We start from the raw sequence: 20,089 nt of genomic DNA, 5'->3' as shown, positions 1-20,089 counted from the left end.
TCCCCTGCTGGATGTGCAAGACGATCTGAAAAGCATTTATTAGTGACAAAGGGGGTGGTGGTTTTCCTCTTTGCCTCTTCTCTGCGCAACTCGAAGCCTGAGTGGGTTTGCTCCGCTTGGCAAGGCTGGGGAGGAGGAAAAGATCAAATCACCCAGAGCCAGGTGCCAAGTGTGTGTGTGTGTGTGTGTGTGTGTGTGTGTATGTGCGCGTGTGCGAGTGCGCGTGTGTGTCCTCTCTTTCCTTGATTTTCCACCGTTTTCCCAAGACTGTGTGAGCAGCAGCAACAGCAACGGGGAGATGCAAAATCCTTTGCAATCTGCCCAGGAAAAGACAGATTTTGAGTCGGGTTTATATGGTTACCCATATGTTAGGGCCCCTAAGAAAGGAAGGGAAGCTGCGTTCTCTGTGTCTTCCCTCCTCCAGCCCAGACCTTGGCCTCTCCACACCTGTGGGGCTCCCAGGCCACAGATGAACATGTGCCCTCCATCCTTCACTCTCCCCAGATGCCAGGCCTGAGTGTGGCTCCAGAAAAGACCAGAACCAGGCAACATTTCCTGAACAGGCTGCTTTTCTCCGTCTGTCCACCCGAGAGCCAAGGCCAGAACCCAGGCTGCAACCTCTGCGGGCTCCTGGGAGGGGCTCCCAGCACTGCCCCGGCTGGGAGGCTGTGTGTTCCACTGTCCCATTAAGGAATGCTATCCCAACACTGATGTAGAGGCAGAAATAACCATCCCTGCCTCCCATGGGGCCTTCTCTGCCCAAATAGACCTGCCCTCCCCTACGTGGCTACTACATTCAGCCCTATCCAGGCTCCCAGAAATTGTCATTGTGTGTGTGTGTGTGTGTGTATGTGTGTGTGTGTTTCCTGATAGAAAAAAAAAAATGGAAATTAGGTTATATAAAAGATGTATGCTTTGGAGCCCAGAGCGGCTCTTTTAATGAGGGTTGCGACGTCTCCCTCCCCACACCCATAAACCAGTCGGGTTGGACGTCACTGCTAATTCGTTTCAGTGATGATAGGATAAAGGAGGGACATTAAGAAATAAATTCCCCCTCACGACCCTCGCTGAGCTCACGGCTCAGTCCCTACATATTTATGCCGCGTTTCCAGCCGCTGGGTGAGGAGCTACTTAGCGCCGCGGCTCCTCCGAGGGGCGGCCGGGCAGCGAGCAGCGGCCGAGCGGACGGGGTGAGCCAGGGGCGCGCGCGGGGCGCCCAGCACTGCGCCGGGGAAGCCCGCAGCCTCCGTCCCGAACTTGGGTTCGCTGAGGCTGAGGGAGGGGACGCAGGGGGAGGGAAGAAGAGAAGGGAGGAGTGGGGGCTAGGGGAGAGGGGGTGGGGAGGGATCTTGGAGGCACAAAGCGGAGGGGAAGGGGAGGGACGCGCGCGGCTCCTACCAGGAGGCGAGTGGGTGCAACCGGCGCCCTCCAGCCGCGCGGGGCGGCGGACTCGGAGGATTCAGAACCCGGAGCGCGGCGGCCGCGGGCGCCCGGGAGGAAGAGGAGGAGTACAAGGCGGGCGGGCGGGTGCGCAGCGCGAAGAGGCAGCCTCGGCGCTGCCCGGCTCGGCGTCAGGTGAGTTCCTGATCCAGGCGTCCCGCGCCCCTTCTCCGTCCCCAGGGCTCCCCGCTCCCACCCGAGACCCTGGTGTGCGCGGAAGGCTCGGGCTTTGCTGCGCGTCCCAACTTGGTTCGGGCGGCCTCATTTTCCTCCTAGCGGGCGGCCTCAGGCCGGGGGCTCCGGTCCGGGGGTCTACGCGCCCAGGCTCCAACTTTGCAGGACCCCAGTCGTTCCTCAGCCGCGCGCTTGGCTCCGAGCTGTGCGCTGGCGGTAATGGCGGAGCCCTTGGCACAGCTCGCTACCCTCCCGCGGGCAGCCCGGGCTGGGGGATGCCAGTCCCTGGGGACCGTTGTACCTGCCCAAGCTCAACTTTACGCCTTCCTCGGTGCCCGACTCTGCGGCCGAATCGCAACTGCGAGCCGCAGGTAATGGCGGAGTCTTTGGCACTGCCAGCTGTCCGCGGCTGGGGGCCCGAGGCTGGGAGGGCTCCGCTCCCGGAACCTCGCTCCGGCCTGGCCTCCAACTTTGCGAGGAGCCTCCTTGCGCTCTCCTCCCGCGGTCATGGCGGGGCCGCCCGCACCTCTCACTTCTTCCGTCTGGATGAGATTGGGGTGTAAGAGCGCCGTCTCCAGAACCTGGGAAAGTTGTGCTTCTCCCGCAAAGGAGGCTCTAGGGAGGCCGAGGGGCGCGCTCCGCCGCGGTTCGGGGCTGGGCAGTGGAACGAGCGCTCGATGAGGTTGCTTCCAGGTGGCCAGGGGTCGGAGCAGGGTCCCCGGGGGATCCAACTTCCAGGGCCACTCAGGGGCCTTGCGTCCGAGGTCCCGGAAGGGGCTCTGTCGGGACTGCGCCCCAGAGGACGCCAGACGCTCGCCCCCACCCCCAGGGCACTGTGACCAGAGAGCTCATGGCTCTCCAAGCTCCGCATCAGGCTGTCTGGGGTAGACATCTAGAGAGGAGAGGCTCTCACGGAGAAGGCAGCCGAGGAGGGCAGGAACCTTTCCAGTGACTCCCCTGGGTTCTGGTCCTAGATCGACCCTTTACTTGTTGCGTGACCTTCGGTAAGTCTCTTCATCTTTCCCAGCCTCAGTTTCTCATCTGTAAAATGGAGAAACTACCTTTTTCGTGGGGCTGTCATGAGGACCTTAAAAAATCATAAATGTGAATATGAAGTCAGGGTAAGCGTTCATAACGCAGGAAGTGTTGCTGATATATATATATATATATATATATATATATATATATATATATATATATAAAACCATTATTGTAATGCTCTGGGACCGGATCTGGGAGACTCGCACGCAGGTCTAGGGTTTCCCCACCAGTAGGAACCGGGGGGTCTACCCCACAGGGTACCACAGGCTGCGGAAGATTGCTCTCGCCTCCATCTCTACCCCAGTAATCCTGGGGAAGACGCATGGGATTCTTCCCTCTACTCCCATAGCCCAGCTCAAACCCTGCGCTCAGGCCTAAGAAAAGCGCGCACGCAGCCACCACGGAGGGAAGGTCCCCAGGGACGCCGCTAGGCAAGGGTGCGGTGCAGGCGAGCGCGCCCATAGGCGCCTCATCTCACCTCTGGCGGCCCACGACATTGGGAGACAGCAGAAAGGAGCCCCCAGACCTCTCCTCCCGAGAGGAATGAGGGAAAATTGCTCCCTTTCTTTAGTGCTTCTCTAATTGGGGTCGGGGCAAACGCAAGAAATTCGTAAACACCAGGGAACACTGACGCAGCTCTATGGAGCATAGATTTTTTCCCCCGTTATTTTTTCAGAACTGAAGATAAAATAGGAAAAGGGCTCTTGTGGCAGCTCCCCAAGTGCGCAGGGGTGGCGTCCATTCTCCGCCCTCAAGGCATCTCAGCGGATGGTTTGAGAAGCCTCGGCAGGTCCCTGAAGGAGGGGGTGTCTGCCCCACCAGCACCGCCACGGCGGGCCCCGGCCCCTTTCCACTAGTCTGGATTTCAGAAGCCCCCTGAGGGGCGCACAGCTCTGCCACTGACAGCTCCAAGGCACTGTCACATGTATTATTCACCTGGAGCCTCTTAACAACTTTCAGGTTGCCAGTGCAGCCATCTGAATTCCATTTTGCAGCTGCGGAAATTGAGGTGGGGCAAACCAAACTACCTAGCCATAGTCACCTAGCTGGTAAGTGGCACTACCCGAGACCTCAACCCCAATTTTCGGCTTCTTAATTGGGGCATTTTGCATGCATCTGGGCATCTACGCAGTCTGGCATGTGCCTGAACCTTAGCACACACAGCTGTATTTCCTGATACATCTGTTCAGCCAGAGGCCAACGCTATGGTCAGGGGCATGGCTTTGTCTCCACAAATTGTGTGATTTTTTTCCCCAAAGTCCCAAATCATGTAGAGAAAGAGTGAGCAGTGTGGTAGAGAGACCTGGTGAAGACCTCAGCTTGAGGCCAAGCTTAGCTCACTCCATGGCTGTGTGACCTCAGGTTGATCACTTAACCTTTCTGAGCTTCAGTTCTGTTATCTGTAAAATGAGAACAGTAACTCCCACACGGGGCTGTTTTGAAGACTTTGTGACGATGTATGTGAAAGGGGTTCTGGAAACAATGCTGGTATGCCAAGACTGGTGATTGTAAGGAAGGAAGGGAACCCAAAACAGAGGGAAGAGTGTCCCATGGAGCCATTTGGGGCCAATAGTGTCATCGTGGCTTTCAGAGCAGCCCGCTTTTTGCCCTTTCTGTCTCCTCTTTATTTTTCCCAAATGGCCAAAGCCAGTCCCCAGGAGCCTCCATCTTCCTTGGGGAAGGACCGCACGGAGAAGAGTGAGAGGGCGGGGGTATTGTGATGGGTTAGGCTGCTCCCAGTGGGTCTCTGTGAGTAAGATGCAAAGAGTTGTCCGAGGTACCATTCAGTCAGTAGTCCAGAAACTTCCCCACTGGGGGGCCGCTGATTTCCCAGGAGGCAGGAAGATTTGGAGGTCCATTCGCCTGCATATTGTGAGCACAGACAGGTTTGGCTGCGCCTGTTGCGCTCACAGTCTGCAGATGTTTTGGGGTGTCTTATGACAAGACTTCATGTGTTGCCTGTCACTCAGGTTCTGTGGGTCTGTGCAGGGCTTGGAATGTGGTTAAGAGCCACAGGCAACAATCCGTGCTCATGAGAACTGGGGCTTTTTCCCATTAGAAACTGGAATTTGTGGAAGTTGAATTTGGCATTTCAGGACCCATTTTAATCTGGATTGTTTGAACAGAGGGGCATGTTTCCTGCCACGGATCAGTGTGGGTTTGTGTGGTTAACACCACATAGGTTACAGACATGACCATTTTCCTCGTTCTAATATATGATAACATTTAAATGTCATCTAATCCAGCGAACGCCAAACATCAGCCCAGTGGACCTTTAGTGTCAGAATACAGCAAGTCCCTGGTTAAAAGCAAAGATGCCAGACCCCACCCTAAATCTACCGAATCAGCATTCCTGGGGGAGACTGGAAATATCTCTACTTTTAACAAGGTTGCTCCAGGAGATTCTAATACTCTCAGTTCTTGTCTGTCACCCTCGTTGTACAAATTGGGAAACTGAGGCCCAGAAGAGGCATGTGACTCGATGAAAGTCACACAGCACATTACTGCCAAAGCTGGGATAGAACCTCAGTGTCTTGACTTATTGTCCAATCCTCATCGATGATAACTTCATGTTTCCTTCAGTACAAGCCCCGTAAATGCCGGACTTTAAAGAAATTTAATTTCATCTCTCTGGTTGTTATTCTAAATTAGACCAACTGCTCAGAGGAGACTGAAAATAATTCCTCCCACCTTGACCTTGCTGGGTGTCAGCCCTGAGTTCCCATCTAATCTTGGACATTAGCCCCACTATTTGATCTCTCCCTTTCAGAGGGAAGGAGCTTCGACCTCCTGGGCTCAAATGATCATCTCTCCTCAGCCTCCCGAGTAGCTGGGACTACAGGCCTGTGCCACCACACCAGGCTAATTTTTGTATTTTTTGTAGAGACGGGGTTTTGTCATGTTGCCCAGGCTAGACTCAAACTCCTGGGCTCAAGCCATCTGCCTGCCTTGGCCTCCTTAAGTCCTGGGATTACAGGTGTGAGCCACCACGCCAGGCCTAGAAAAATTCCTTTTATAAGTGACCTATCAGGTATAACTTCTGCAAAGAAGTAATCACAGAGCTAGTAAACCCAGTTTAACTACCATTGATTTCACCAAAGCCATTGGTTTGAGTTCATTTCCACAGCCCATCGGCCTTCCACTCAGCCTTTGCAAGTGTGTTTATGTTGCTCACATGCCCATTCTTAAGGTAGAAGAATGATGAGCAGCACCTGGCAATGCTGGAAAATTGAGCCCATTCGAATCTTTTAAATGAAAATGACGTGTCAACAGAAAGTGCCCCTAAGTCTCTAATTCAAGTATGGTTAACAGGGTATAGTGGACATGGGTCTTGGCACAGTCGTATGATGCTAAGGATGAACAGCAGTTATCGTGGGCTGTTCGGCAGCAGATGTCAGCACATTTATTGTATGTGTCATGACACGTGTTAAATGGCAAGGCCAGTGCTAGACCCCAAGGGCAGGTGCCCAGATAAAGGTGGTGTGAGCCCCATTCTAATGAAACCTGCAGTCTGGCTAAGCGGTGAGCACCAGACAAACCCTGTACCTGGCGTGAAGTTTCTGCAAGAGAGGTGGAGGTGAGGTGCTGTGGTAGGACCCAGGACAGGTGGTTGAAGGAATCAGGGAGGACTTCTCAGAGGAGGTAGCATCAAAGCCCATAGCCTGATTTGTGGCACCCTCTCAGGGTTGGGGTCCCCAGTGCCAAACTGGGCCAGCAGCAGCCAGGTTGAAAGGGAGGGCCTCACACTGAGAATCATGTTAGGAAACGTCAGAGGCCAGCTTGGGCACTTGTGGATTCTGTGACTCAGAGTGAGAGAATTAACATCTCTGACTCTCCGGCATGTCATTCATACAGCAGAGATTATAAGTACTACAGGGAGTTGTTAGGAGGATTTAATGGGATAGTGTGTGTTTAACTCTGGAAAGGAAACAGCATCCAGCCCATCTCAGTGATCATAACAAAGAAAAGAAATTTTAAAAAGAGCCAGCCAGACACAGTGGCTCACGCCTGTAATCCCAACACTTTGGGAGACTGAGGCAGGAGGATTGTTTGAGCTCAGCGTTTGAGCCCAGCCTGGGAAACAGAGTGAGGCTCCATCTCTACAAAAAAATTAGCCAGGTGTGGTGGCGTGCACCTGTGGTCCCAGCTGCTCAGCAGGCTGAGGTGGGAGGATAGCTTGAGCCCAGGATGCGGAGGTTGCAGTGAGCCGAGATTGTGCCGCTGCACTCCATCCTGGGTAACAGAGCCAGAACCTGTCTCGAAAATACATAAATTAATTCATTAATTAATTTTTTAAAATAAAAAAGAGTTAGCCAGTTGGTGTAGTCTGAGCCCCTTTCTCTTGCTCAGCCTCTGTTTTCTTATCTGTGAAATGGAGTTGGAACTAAAGGGCATCTCCCTTCAGAGACCTGCAGATATGTTCTGTTAGTCTGGCAGAGGGCTTTTTTTTGTTTTCTGTTTGTTTGGATTGGGGGCATTGTTTTGTTGGGTTTTGTTTGGAGAGTATTTTTTTTCCTTTAGGTCACCAGCCTCACCATTCAATATTGTTTAATTTGCTTGTCCGGCCCTTCGAGGCATTTTAGTTTACAACCCCAGGACTCACTTCCCACAAAGACCTTTTCAGCTTTAACATCTTCTGCCTTACCTGAGAGCAACATTGGCCCAATTATCATCCATCAATTGCGTTTATGATTTCTGCTGACATTTCCTAAGAGAAAGGTGGCCCTATTCAGGTGGAAAATACAGAAGTCCTTTGCAAGGGGCGAAGTTCCCATTTCCAGCCTGGGCATTTCCCACCCCTTATTTGTATGTTCTGTTACCTACTAAGACTGGGATTTCCTGGGAATGATGAGCCTTTTCTTTTTGACCATCCAAGATGCTTTGGGAGCCTACAGATTTTCAGAGGTGCCCTGAAAAGCATTTCAGCTTCTGCTGGGAACATTTGCCCACTGGCATTAAATAATACTCGAGAATCTCTTCTTTATTCAAAACCTGACAGCTAAATTTTGCTACCATGAGGATTAAAAAGGTGAGCCTTTCTGAAACCCATTTCCAGTTGGAAATGAAGAAGGAATATTGTGAATTCAAAAAGCTTACGCAACTTCAGATAGTATCCGTGTACAACTGTCGTTTCCCAGCTAAAGTATTTCTTGTCATAAACGAGAGTGAAGTTAACCACTTCTTCATTTAACAAACACACCCTGAGCTCCCAGCTCTGTGCCAGTCCCCACAAGAGAGGCTTCCTCATAAAGAAAGGGAAGACAGAGTCCCTACCCTCAAGGTAGCTCATGGTGTCCAAAACAGGCATCCACTCACCAATAACTAGATGTAGTGGGGTAAATGATGTGGGCAGTCCATCCTATTTAGTCACTAAAACAGCCACATGGATCACATTGGGCTCTATGTCGTTTCCAGGAATTTTCAGCATAAAAAAAAGTAACCTCCGGGGATAAATCAGAATAGTACTCGATAGCAACTGACATATTTTGGGCATATTTTTCTCTTTAATTTTTTTGAAGCAGTATCTCAGCTCTGGAATATTCAGTAAGAAAAATGAAAGCCAGTTATGTTCATGTGCCAGAAAACAGGTAATGAACACAGTCAATAGCATCGATGTGCTTGTTTGTTATAAGTCTTAGCTGGCAATACCTTCAGTTATCATTTTGCCTCTAATATCATGGTAGTCACTGAAATGGAATCTCTTTCTTTCTCCCAAAGCATGGTATAAAATAATGGGACTGGGTGGGTTTCTTGGCTTGATATTTTTATTGATTTTGATGATTTTTGTAACAAACATGCCAAACTCATATACGTAGATAAATATTTTCGCTTCCAGCTGCCGGCAAGGTGTAGGATTTCTTGAGGGTCCCTTCTTCAAGACTTGCCTTCAGAAAGCATGATATCTCTTTCTGAATCTCCCTACTAGTGATATCTTATTGGGCTTTTGAGGATGCAGTTGAATTTCAGAAACAGCAAGAAGTCACTGAGAGCCACATTTTTTTTTGGCTAAAATGGGTGATGACATTGGATGAAATGTAGAGATTTGGTTTTTGTTTGTTTGTTTCGTTGGTTTTTTCATTGTTGTTTTGTTTTGCTTTTGTAGAGATGGATTCTCACCATGTTGCCCAGGCTGGTCTTGAACTCCTGGGCTCAAATGATCCTCCTGCCTCAGCGTCCCAAAGTTCTGGGATTACAGGCCTGAGCCCAGCCCAAAATGTGGAGATTTAGTTTTAGTTTAGAGGAGGGCTATTTTAAAAAAACAATATGGTGTGATCAGGATTCCCTATCTGGTTCAAAACTGACATCTAAGTCAAGCATTGTGCCCCATGTACTTCGTCTTGTGACTCTGATGATGGGAACCAGCCTACATGGCGCTAAAACCCTTCCTTCGCAAGAACCCTTGACACCTATTTCTGGGAAACAGCTTGTCTGCTTCTCTCTCCTAACCAACAGGGATGAGATTTATGACTTGAATTGTCATTGTTTAGAAAACAACCTTAACTGAGTATTTGGGGAAGTTGTGCAAGTACAGTATATAGTTAATTTTCTTAGGTGTAATAATGGTACTGTGGGTTTTGTGGGAGTCTGTCTCTACGCTGAAGATATGTGTACTTAAGAATTTAGAGCTGAGACATCATGATTCTGCAACTTGTTCTAAAATGGTTCATTGTGAAGATAGGTAAGTAGGTAGGTAGATAGATAATAGATGGAGAGGTAGGTAGATAGATGATAGATAGATAGATAGATAGATAATAGCTAGAGGATAGAATAGGTAGGTAGATAGATGATTGATAGATGGGTAGATAGATGAATAGATAGATAACAGATGATAGGTAGGTAGATAGATTGGTAGGTAGATAGATGGATAGACAGATGATAGGTATATAGGTAGGTAGATAGATAGGTACATGAATGGATGGATGGATAGATAACTAGGTAGGTAGACAGGTAAGTAGGTAGATAGGTAGGTAGGTGGGTGGATGGATGGATGGATGGATGGATGGATGGATAGATAGATAGATGACTGATAAAGAAAGACAAGTAGGTAAATATGAAAATGCTAATAGCTGTTGGATTAAGTTGAAAGTTTATGGGTGTTTTTACACCGTTCTTTTACATTTTCTGTTTAAATACTTTATCATAAAGTTGGGAGGCAAGAATGGCTTTCAACTTTCCTCCATGTTAAATTTTTCCAAGTTTCTTAGGAGAATAATATTTAGCCTTCTCGTTTGTATCCCCTCACCTCCTACACAGGAATACACGTGCACACGCATATACACACACTCATGAACACACACATCTCTCTCTCTCTCCCTCTTTTTTCCTGGAAGAAATAATCCTGCAGTTTAGCAGAATGTCACTGTTTTTCATGGCAGTTTCTCTTTACATTTTTCCCTCAGCATTTTAATTAGGGCTGTGAGTCACCATGCTTTATGAAGGCTGGTGACAATGTCATTTACGGCTGTTTAGCATCCCAATCGAGCCCTCTTTGGCGGTGCTCATTACATCAGGGGCATTGAGCAGTGAGCAGGCGACAGTTCCCTCTGTCAGCAACAGAACAGGCTCAGGGCCTCTTGAGGGACTGAGAAATGAGCTTGAGGTTTGTTCCTGGAATAGCTTCCAAAGTTGGTTTTTCCGTGGCTGGCGGTATAGCCCAGGCGTGCCTGAATGCACTTGAGCTCGAGAGGGTTGTGCAGAACTGAAGCTCTGACCTCCTTCTCAGTGATAGCAAGCTTTCCCCCAGGCCCACGCCTCTCGCCTCCAGAGTGTTCAGTGCCATGGCATCGGCTCTTGAACACTGTATTATGTATGCATGTATGTATGTATGTATGTATGTATGTATGTATTTCTGAGACAGCAACTTACTCTGTCACCCAGGCTGGAGTGCAGTGGCGTGATGATGGCTCACTGCAACCTCAACTTTCCTGGCTCAGGTGATCCTCCCACCTCAGCCTCCTGAGTAGCTGGGACTACAGGTGTGCACCACCACACCTGGCTAATTTTTTGTAGCGACGGGGTCTCACCATGTTGCCCAAGGTGGTTTCAAGTTCCTGGGCTCAAGCAATCCACCCACCTGGGCCTCCCAAAATGCTGGGATTACAGGCGTAAGCCACCATGCTCAGCAGGTTCTTGAACACTTTAGACCCCTCTGGATGATGGAGAAGAGGCAGGATTCTGAAGCCCATCAAAGCTGGGTTCAAATCCAACCACTGCCATTTATTCACTCTGTAACCTTGGCAAGTTATTTAATCTCTCTGTAAATCTCATTTTCCTCTTCTGTAAACACAGGAATAATTCTACTTCACTGCATTATTGAGACCATTAAATGCTTGGCACATGCAGCTACTCCATCAGTTTCTCGGCAAGGTTGAGGTTGGTGATTAGGATGACTTGGCTTAGACATGTCATGCCCTTGACTATCCAGGTTCCTTCTGATATTCCTCATCCCTCCTCCCAAGGGGCAATGGAGGTGAAGATTTGTCAGTCAGGGTCTAAGCAGGAAACAGAAGGCACCTGCAGCTGGGATTTCCAAGTAATTTAATTAAGGAGTAGCTTATGGACATAGGTTAAGGCACCAACAAAGGGGTGCTTAAGTACTCAAGGACTAGCAACCAGGGCAGCAGTTGCCACTCCAGGCCTGAAGGAGCAGGGGGAAGCAACAGTGTTACCGAAGCCCTTTGGGTGGTGGAATGGAGTGGGGGTGCTGGCGAAGGGAAGGGTCCCTGTAGAAGCTATACTTAGAAGGGAATGCAGACCCTGCCAGACTACAGCACTAAGAGAGGGAGAGAGCAGAGAAAGAAATACCCTGGCTTCTCTGCTTCTCCCTCATCTCCTGTCTCCACATCCCATTGGCCAAACCCAATCAGATGCCAGAGGGCAAGAGACTTTTTTTCTTCTTCTTCTTCTTTTGAGACGGAGTCTTGCTCTGTCGCCCAGGCTGGAGTGCAGTGGCGCGATCTCGGCTCACTGCAAGCTCCGCCTCCCGGGTTCACGCCATTCTCCTGCATCAGCCTCCTGGGTAGCTGGGACTATAGGCGCCCGCCAACAGGCCCGGCTAATTTTTTTGTATTTTTAGTAGAGACGGGGTTTCACCGTGTTAGCCAGTATGGTCCCCATCTCCTGACCTCGTGATCCGCCCGCCTCGGCCTCCCAAAGGGCTGGGATTACAGGCTTGAGCCACCGCACCCGGCCAAGAGACCTTTTGATGTCCATAGAGGTCAGCCTTTTCGGGAGCCCAGATAAGTTTGGAGAATGAATCTGGGGGCAAAGGATGGCAACTAGCACAGATGGGGGGAAAGAGGAAGAGTTCACCAATAATGGTGAGTAAGACCAATCCCAGTTCATCAGCTCTGAGCAAAAAGAAGTTTCCCTGAGTTGGGACATCCTGGAATGTCTCCATTTTGCTTTCTGGATCCAGGACATGCTGGTGTGTCTTCAGTTTTCTGTAGGGTCCTTATGAAATCCTTAAAATAAATCAGGCATTTGCTTTCATTTCAAACACACAAGGTACTTTGAGAAAATGGGAGTGGGTACTATAAAATCAAGTGAACAGTGCCAGGGCATTGCAACTTAGCCTGCAAATTGTAGGGTGGAGTCCTAAATAAAGCACCCAGTTAATTGAGGAGGTGTGACTCATTGAATAATCTGTTGAAATAGCTTTGGTGTGCAGTCAACAGGTAACTAGTAAGTGCCTGTTGAATGCCCACTCTGCATTGTCCCTGAGCACGTCACACATCGTCCCATGGCAATGGCGTGCTGTGCCCTGCTAGCCAGGAATGCAAGTCTTATCAAAGCACAAAAGGTTCATAGATTTCAAAGCAAGGTTTTCTAATGATAGCATCTCAGGAATCCTGAGATTTTACTGCTGACTTCCAAGGAGAGTTGTAGATTAAACTTGGAGAAACTTTCTTGGTGGAAATGACAATGATACTGTAGAAAAAAACTCTGAAGTGGGAGCTGAGAGTCTGTGTGTCTCTGGCAGTAATAATAACACCAGCCGGCCAGGCATGGTGGCTCACACCTGTAAACCCAGCACTTTGGGAGGTTGAGGAGGGAGGATCGCTTGAGCTCAGGAGTTCAAGACCAGCCTAAGCAATGTAGCAAGACCCCCATCTCTACAAAAAAATAAAAAATTAACCAAGTGTGGTGGCTCGTGCCTGTAGTCCCAGCTATTCAGAAGGCTGAGGCAGGGGTATCCTTGAGCCCAGGAGTTCGAGACTGCAGTTAGCTATGATCACACCACTGCACTCCAGCCTGGGCAACACAACAAGACCCAGTCTCCAAATAATGAATAATAACACCAGCCAATGTTCTTCATGTACTTGCTACAGAGTAGGTACCATGCTAAGCCCTGGGCCTGTATAAGCACAGGTTTCCAAAATATGGTGGATACTCCACTGGTGGGACCCATTTTTTATTGTTTTATTTCATTGAGGTAAAATTCATGTAATATAAAATTAACCATTTTAGAGCAGCATTTGTGTTGTGTGATCATTGCCTCTATCTAGTTCCAAAACATCTCCATTACCCCACAAGGGAACCTTGTACTTCTTAAGAATTGAAAACAAGTATTCAAACAAAAACTTTCCCATGTGTGTTCATAGCACTATTCACGATAGCCAAAGGGTGGAAACAACCCAAATGTCTGTCAATGGATGAGTGGATAAACTAAAAGTGGCTTACCCATCTATCTAATGGAATATTACTCAGCCACTAAAAGAAATGAAGTGCTGATCTATGCTGTAACATGGATGAACCTCAAAAGCGTGATGCTGAGTGAAAGAAGCCAGACTCAAAAAGCCTCATCTTGTAGGATTTCATTTATATGCAGTATCCAGAATAGACAAATCCACGGAGGCAGAAAGCAGATTAGTGGTTGCCAGGGGGCGAGGAGAAGGGAAAAGGAACAACCACTTTACTGATACTCATTTTTTGAAAAACTTTTATTTTGAAGTAATTTTAGATTCACGGAAAAGTTGCAATATGGTACAACGAGTTTCTTTATACCCTGACCTAGTTTCCCCAATATTAATATCGTACATAACCATAATCTAATTATCAAGAACAGAAGATTGACAATGGCATGATATTAACTAAACGACAGACCCTATTCGAATTGCACCACTTTCTCCGCTACTGTGCTGTTTCGGTTCCAGGATCCCACATTGCTTTCGGCGCTGATTTCTCTCTGCCTCCTCTGATCTGTGACAGTTTGTCAGTCTTTCCTTGTCTCCCACGGGCTTGACACCTTTGAAGATGACTGGTCAGTTACAGTGCCACTTTGTGTGAATTTGTTCCATGTGTTTTCATGATTAGATCAAGGAGCCATTTTTTTAAAAATTTACTCATTAAATATTTGTTTTGATAGATCATAGAAAAAAGCAGCTAGCAAATTTATACGACGATTTCGTGGATATTAGCTTTCAGGATGAGGCTATAGTATCTAAGATAGAAAGTGAGTTCATTGTAAGGGAAAATATTAAATAAATAATTGCATAGGTGAGACACGGGTATGGTGCAAAGATATGATGTTGGTAAGAGCAGCATGGGAAACATGACGTTACTTCATGGAATCTTCACAAGAGTCTTGCAAAGTAGATTCAGGACTATTGTTTTTTGCCATTTTATAGATGAAGAAACAGAGGCACCAAGATGCTGAAGCCCTTGACCGAGTCACGTGTCAGTAAATGACAGAATCAGGGTTTGAATCCCATGCCTGTGATCCTAAACCATGACATTCCCCTTTAACCCTTCCTTCCAACCTCTGCGACATCAGCTTATAGACTGTTGTCTATAAGTGACACTGTTCTCTTCTGTGATTTTTATTTCAGGGGTTATTTGCAGAGCTCTGTTCAGTAAAGCTGACTCAGGTGGGGATGTGTCCCGCAGTGTCGAGGTAGGGTGTCCTCCAGGGGCTTCCCAGGTGTGCTGGTGCAACACGAGATAAAGACCAAGCCAGTTCAGGTAACCCCCAGGTAGAGTCACTAAAAAAAAAAAAAAAAAAAAGTAGGGGATCTGGGACTGAATCTTCCCTTGGAATGGAGGAAGGAAGTTGCATTCCACTCAGCTCCTGTTAGAATGAGTATGCAAGGACTGGTTTGACATCAAAAGAAAAAGCCCAATTTAGATAGAAAGGTGTCACTCCAGGAAGGGCTTTGGTGCACACCCAAGGTGAAAGAAGAAACAGATACAGACTTCAAGATGATCGTGCAAAGTGCTGCGTCACTCTCAGTAGATTTAACCCAGGGAGAACAAGGTCAGTGTTGAGCATCAGCCCCAGGGCACAAGCTGGGGTGGATGCTGTGATCTCATGCGGAGGTGGGGATCCCATCAAACACCTGGATCGACTGGAACCACCCAGGACAAGACCCAAATCACTGAGCATGCTGTCCCTTCATTGAGTAGCTTCTGAAGGTGACCTTCCTTGTTGCCCTTTAAAACTCACTCACTAGCAGGGGTCCCACAGTCAAAGGCCTATAGTGAAATACTTATTTGCAAGAAACAAATGAATGACGGGGGCCACAGGGTTTTGCAGGGGAACCAGAGAGCTCATGCCCCACCTAAAGGTGGGGGGAGGTGCCACCACCTACTCCAGCTGTTTGGAGTGTGCTCAGGAACACAGGCCCAGTGTAAACATATCTTCCATGGTTCCAAGAAAGCCAGAAATTTCTATCTTTGATGAAACCTCCAGTTTTTTGTTTGTTTGTTTGTTTTTCTTTTTTTTCCTTTTTTTGAGACAGGGTCACACTCTCTTTCACCCAGTCTGGAGTGCAGTGGCGCGATCTTGGCTCACTGCAACCTCCGCCTCCCAGGTTCAAGCAATTCTTCTGCCTCAGACTCCCAAGCAGCTGGGACTACAGGTGTGCACCACCACACCCAGCTAATTTTTGTATTTTTAGTGGAGACAGGGTTTTACCATCTTGGCCAGGCTGGTCTTCAACTTCTGACCTCAAGTGATCCACCTTCCTTGGCCTCCCAAAGTGCTGGGATTACAGGTGTGAGCCACCATGCCCGGCCTGAAACCTCCAGTTTTTAAATGGTGATAACAAATTTGGGGGAAAAAATTTAACTGTATTAACCAAACGCAATTCATTTGTATACCTATGGGCTGTCTTTGATAGAATCTGACCAGAGCCTGATTGAAGAATGTGATATCCTGGATCTGAAGCATTTTTTGTGCAGAACAGGTGATAGTTTGAGTTGAAGTTGAAATTGCCTTTAAAATGGCCATTTGTGTAGGTCACAAAAAGTCACACCGGGCTTTAGAAGCAAGCTGTACCAGTGTTTCTCAAACTCCAGTGTGCACGTAAATCCACTGGGGGATCTTCCTAAAATGCAGAGCCTGAGTCATAGGTCTGGGCTGGGCCTTGGGATTCTGCATTGCTGACTTGCTCCCAGGTGATGCTGCTGGTGCTGGTGCTGGTGCATGGACCACGCTTTGGGTAGCAAAGCATTAGACCATGTTCATCGCTGGTGGTTTTGCAAACTCCATTAAGACCCACCCCACATTGTCGTTCCTTTTTCTGAATCCAAGTTTTGTTTTTGTTTTTGTTTTCTGAGACAGAGTCTCGCTCTGTGGTCCAGGCTGGAGTGCAGTGGTGTGATCGTGGCTCACTACAACCTCAGCCTCCCGAGTTAAAGCCATTCTCCTGCCTCAGCCTCCTGAGTAACTGGGACTACATGCACGTGCCACCACGCCTGGCTAATTTTTGTATTTTTAGTAGAGACGGGGTTTCACCATGTTGGCCAGACTGGTCTCAAACTCCTGGTCTCAGGTGATCGGCTCGCCTCAGCCTCCCAAAGTGCTGGGATTACAGGCGTGAGCCACGGCACCTGGCCTGAATCCAAGTTTTGTTAACCAAGTGTCTGAAGTCTCATTCATTCACTCATTTGTAATGGGCCAAGCCATCACCTCCCTGCAGCTGCTTTCAGGAAGTGAAGTGAGACCAGTCTTGGCTTTCTGCATGGCAACCACTGGCTGGAACTGCTCTCCAGACATGGCATGGGCCCTCCAGTTCTCTACAGTCCCCACTGCTCCCTCTCACCTCTCACAGGGCTGCTTCATTCAATAGCTTTAGACTTAGAGATTGAGACCCTGATTCACTGAGTACCTATTATGTGCCAAGTCCTGTGCTATGCACAGGTGGTTGTTTTTTTGTTTGTTTGTTTGAGACAAGGTCTTGCTTTTTCACCCAGGCTAGAGTCCAGTGGCACAATAACGGCTCACTGCAGCCTCAACCTCCTGGGCTCAATAATCCTCCTGCCTTAACCTCCCAAAGTGTTGGGATTACAGGCATGAGCCACTGAGCCCAGCCCTAAGTGTTAATTGATAAAAGCTGAGTAAATGAAGGAATTGTAGCAGACGTCTCTGATACCATAATCATTATTTTTATTTGATTTTTTATTTGAAGAAGTACATTATCATCTATGGTTCCCTTACAACACTAAATATATATTTTAAGCTTCTTATCCTAATTATGAAATTGATTGTTTAAACATTTACTTTGACAAGTGACTAGAATCTGTTAGCCTTGTCCCCTCATCTCACTTGTAGTGGTATCTTCAGATACCCTGTTATCGATCCTCAGGAGGCAGATAATTTTTGGAGGTATTTCACCAGGAAGGGAGGTGAGCCAATATTTGACTGTTGGGCAATAATTTAAATTGTTAAGCTCCAGCATAACAAGACAGAAAGAGCATCTTGCAGCCGGGCGCGGTGGCTCACGCCTGTAATCCCAGCACTTTGGGAGGCCGAGGCAGACGGATCACATGAGGTCAGGGGTTTGAGACCAGCCTGGCCAACATGGCAAAATCCCATCTCCACTAAAAATATAAAAATTAGCTGGCAGGCGTCTATAGTCCCAGCTACTCAGGAGGCTGAGGCAGGAGAATTGCTTGAACCCAGGAGGCGGAGGTTGCAGTGAGCCGAGATTGTGCCACTGCACTCCAGCCTGGGCAACAGAGTGAGACACTGCCAAAAAAAAAAAAAAAGGCAAGAAAGCAACCAAGCAACCAAGCAAGCAAGCAAGAATGAATCATAATAGCCCGCGTTTGATCTTCGTTCTGACTCTGTTTCTAAGAATCTTAGGCAAGTCCTTTCCTGACTATGAGCCTGTAGCTCCTCATCTCCAAAATGTAATGTTAAACCAGTGACTTCTACCCTTATTATTTATCGTGTAATGGAATACTTGGAAAATTGTATTAATGCCATGGCCTGTTTTCCCCATATAAATGCACGTGTCACAAAAGTTGTGCACACAATTTCAGGATTTTCAGGGTTCCCTGAGCCCTGTAGGAGGTTTATAAAATCAATATTGTGAATTGGAGTAGAAAATCCCTAGCATCTCTTTCAACTTTCAATTACTAAAATTGTAGAATTGAGCTAAAAATATATAGCAGTACTTAGAACATTAGAAAAGCAAAGACGTTGAGTTCAGACAAACTTGACTTGAGTCCCCACCACTGACACTAGCTGCATAACCTATGACTTAATGTCTTTGAGCCTCGATTTTAACATCTATAAAATGGGAATTATAATGTCATGTCACGTTCATATCGTGTTGCAAGAATGAAAATGAGATCTTCTAATAAAGTGCTTACATATAAAAATGCTCAAAATATTAAGTTGAACTGTACGAAATTGAAAAAGTTGATCATTTGCAAAACTGTTAATTTCATATATTTCAACCTAATAAGTACTCAGTGTGAATAGTTGAGCACTTATTCACCAAATACTTATTTCATGCTTACTAGGTGCTAACATATTCTAAGAAGAAAGTCAATTATATTGTGCAGATGAAAGCAGACCTGTGGTGCTTTAGCTCCATGTGGCCAGCAAATGTCTACTAGGCTCAGGCCTGCCTTAATGAATATTTTCCCTCCTGTTCTTGGTACTAGTCTACACATTCATGCTAAGGTAGGGCAACTGCAAATACATTTTATACAATTGAAGAGTCTTGATCTTTTACTCAAGTTTGACCCAATTGCATTTATTGTTATTACTGGTATATCTGACATATGTGGAATTATTTCTGCCATTGTAGTTTATGTTTTCTATTTAACATGTTTTCCCTTTACTGAAATTCATTTGTAACTGATTCAGGCCCATATGGATGTTGTGGATCTATTTAAAGGCAACTTTCAAGTGAAGGGAACAAATCTTATTACTGCTCTCTTAAAATAGTTATTCTTACTTCTTTTTTCTTCCCTGAGCACCTTTTGTCAGCCTTTTGACTCAGCTCCCCTACACCAGAAAGCACCCAAGGATGCCAGGCATGAGAGGAGAAATTTGGTTGAGCCTCAAGTTAACATTGATGTGCAATTTGGAGAAAACAGTTATTATGTTCCCTGAAAAATAAACACTCAACGTTGTCATTATAGTTGACATTTACAGTTCGCAAAGTGCCCTTTACAGTGTCCATCTTGCTTAATCATTACAAAAGCCTTGGCAACTAGTTGTTATTACCGTTTCGATTTCACAAAAGGAAATTGAGAGTCAAAATGTTAAATGACTTATCCAAGATCAAATAGCTTATAAATGGAAAAGCTTGGAATTGAGCCAAATTGAGCATATATTTTGTAGCTGAATTCTCAGAATTATGGAAATGACGTTATTAGGAAATGTTGATTCTTGCAATATACTAGACCACAACTAAATTATTGCTATTCATGAAAGACAGTTCTATGAAATGAGTTTCATTCATTCTTATTCTTTCTTTCACCCCCATTTTCCTTCCTTCCTTCCTTCCTCCCTCCCTCCCTCCCTCCCTTCCTTCCTTCCTTCTTTCTTTTTGACAGAGTCTTGCACTGTCACCCAGGCTGGTGTGCAGTGGCACAATCGTAGTTAATTTTTTTTTTTTTTTTTTGGTAGAGATGAGGGTCTTACTGTATTGCTCAGGCTGGTCTTGAACTCCTGGCCTCAAACAATCCTCTCGCCTCAGCCTCCCAAAGTGCTGGGATTAGAGGCATCCAGCCCTTTCACCCTATTTTTACCCCATTGTTCAGGTTTCCCTCTCTCAGGAAATCCTTCACACTCCTTCTACTAGTGGAAGCCAGGAGCTGGGAGGTCACTGCAGACACCTCCTTCTCTGTTAGCTTCTGTATCCAATTAGTCACCAAATCTTGTTTGACTCAATCTTGTAAACATCTCTTAAATCGACCCACTTCCTTCCTTCCTCCCTTTCACCACCTGATCCTTAACCACCATCATTGCTCATCTCTGGCCTGCAGCAGCCTCCTAACCAGGCTCCCCATACCCAGCCTTGCTTTTCCCACCCATTTTCCATCCAGCAGCAGCCAGAGTAATCTTCATAAAATCTAAATCTGACCACTCTACTTCTTGTCTCAAAACCCTCCAATGCTTGCCATCGCTCTAAGAATAAAGTCCAAAATCGTTAACTTGCCTTTCAAGAGACCTGATGATCCAGCCCCTGAT

The 20,089-nt window shown here is 47.1% G+C and overlaps 1 protein-coding gene across 2 annotated transcripts in view; it reads left to right on the top strand.

The window, feature by feature from the left end:
- Nucleotides 1-1,075: 1,075 nt before the first annotated feature.
- The window catches only part of NOS1 (nitric oxide synthase 1), a 151,039-nt gene continuing 132,025 nt past the window's right edge, over nucleotides 1,076-20,089 (top strand). For both annotated transcript variants that reach the window (XM_009426346.5, XM_016924328.4), the window contains exon 1: nucleotides 1,076-1,190. The gene's annotated coding sequence lies outside the window, so the exon portion shown is untranslated. The remainder of the gene's footprint in view (nucleotides 1,191-20,089) is intronic.

The sequence above is a fragment of the Pan troglodytes genome, chromosome 10 (genome assembly GCF_028858775.2).
Source record: "Pan troglodytes isolate AG18354 chromosome 10, NHGRI_mPanTro3-v2.0_pri, whole genome shotgun sequence".
Lineage (NCBI taxonomy): Eukaryota > Metazoa > Chordata > Mammalia > Primates > Hominidae > Pan > Pan troglodytes.
The sequence above is the reverse complement of the archived record's forward strand: the minus strand, read 5'-3'. Positions and strand labels throughout refer to the sequence as shown.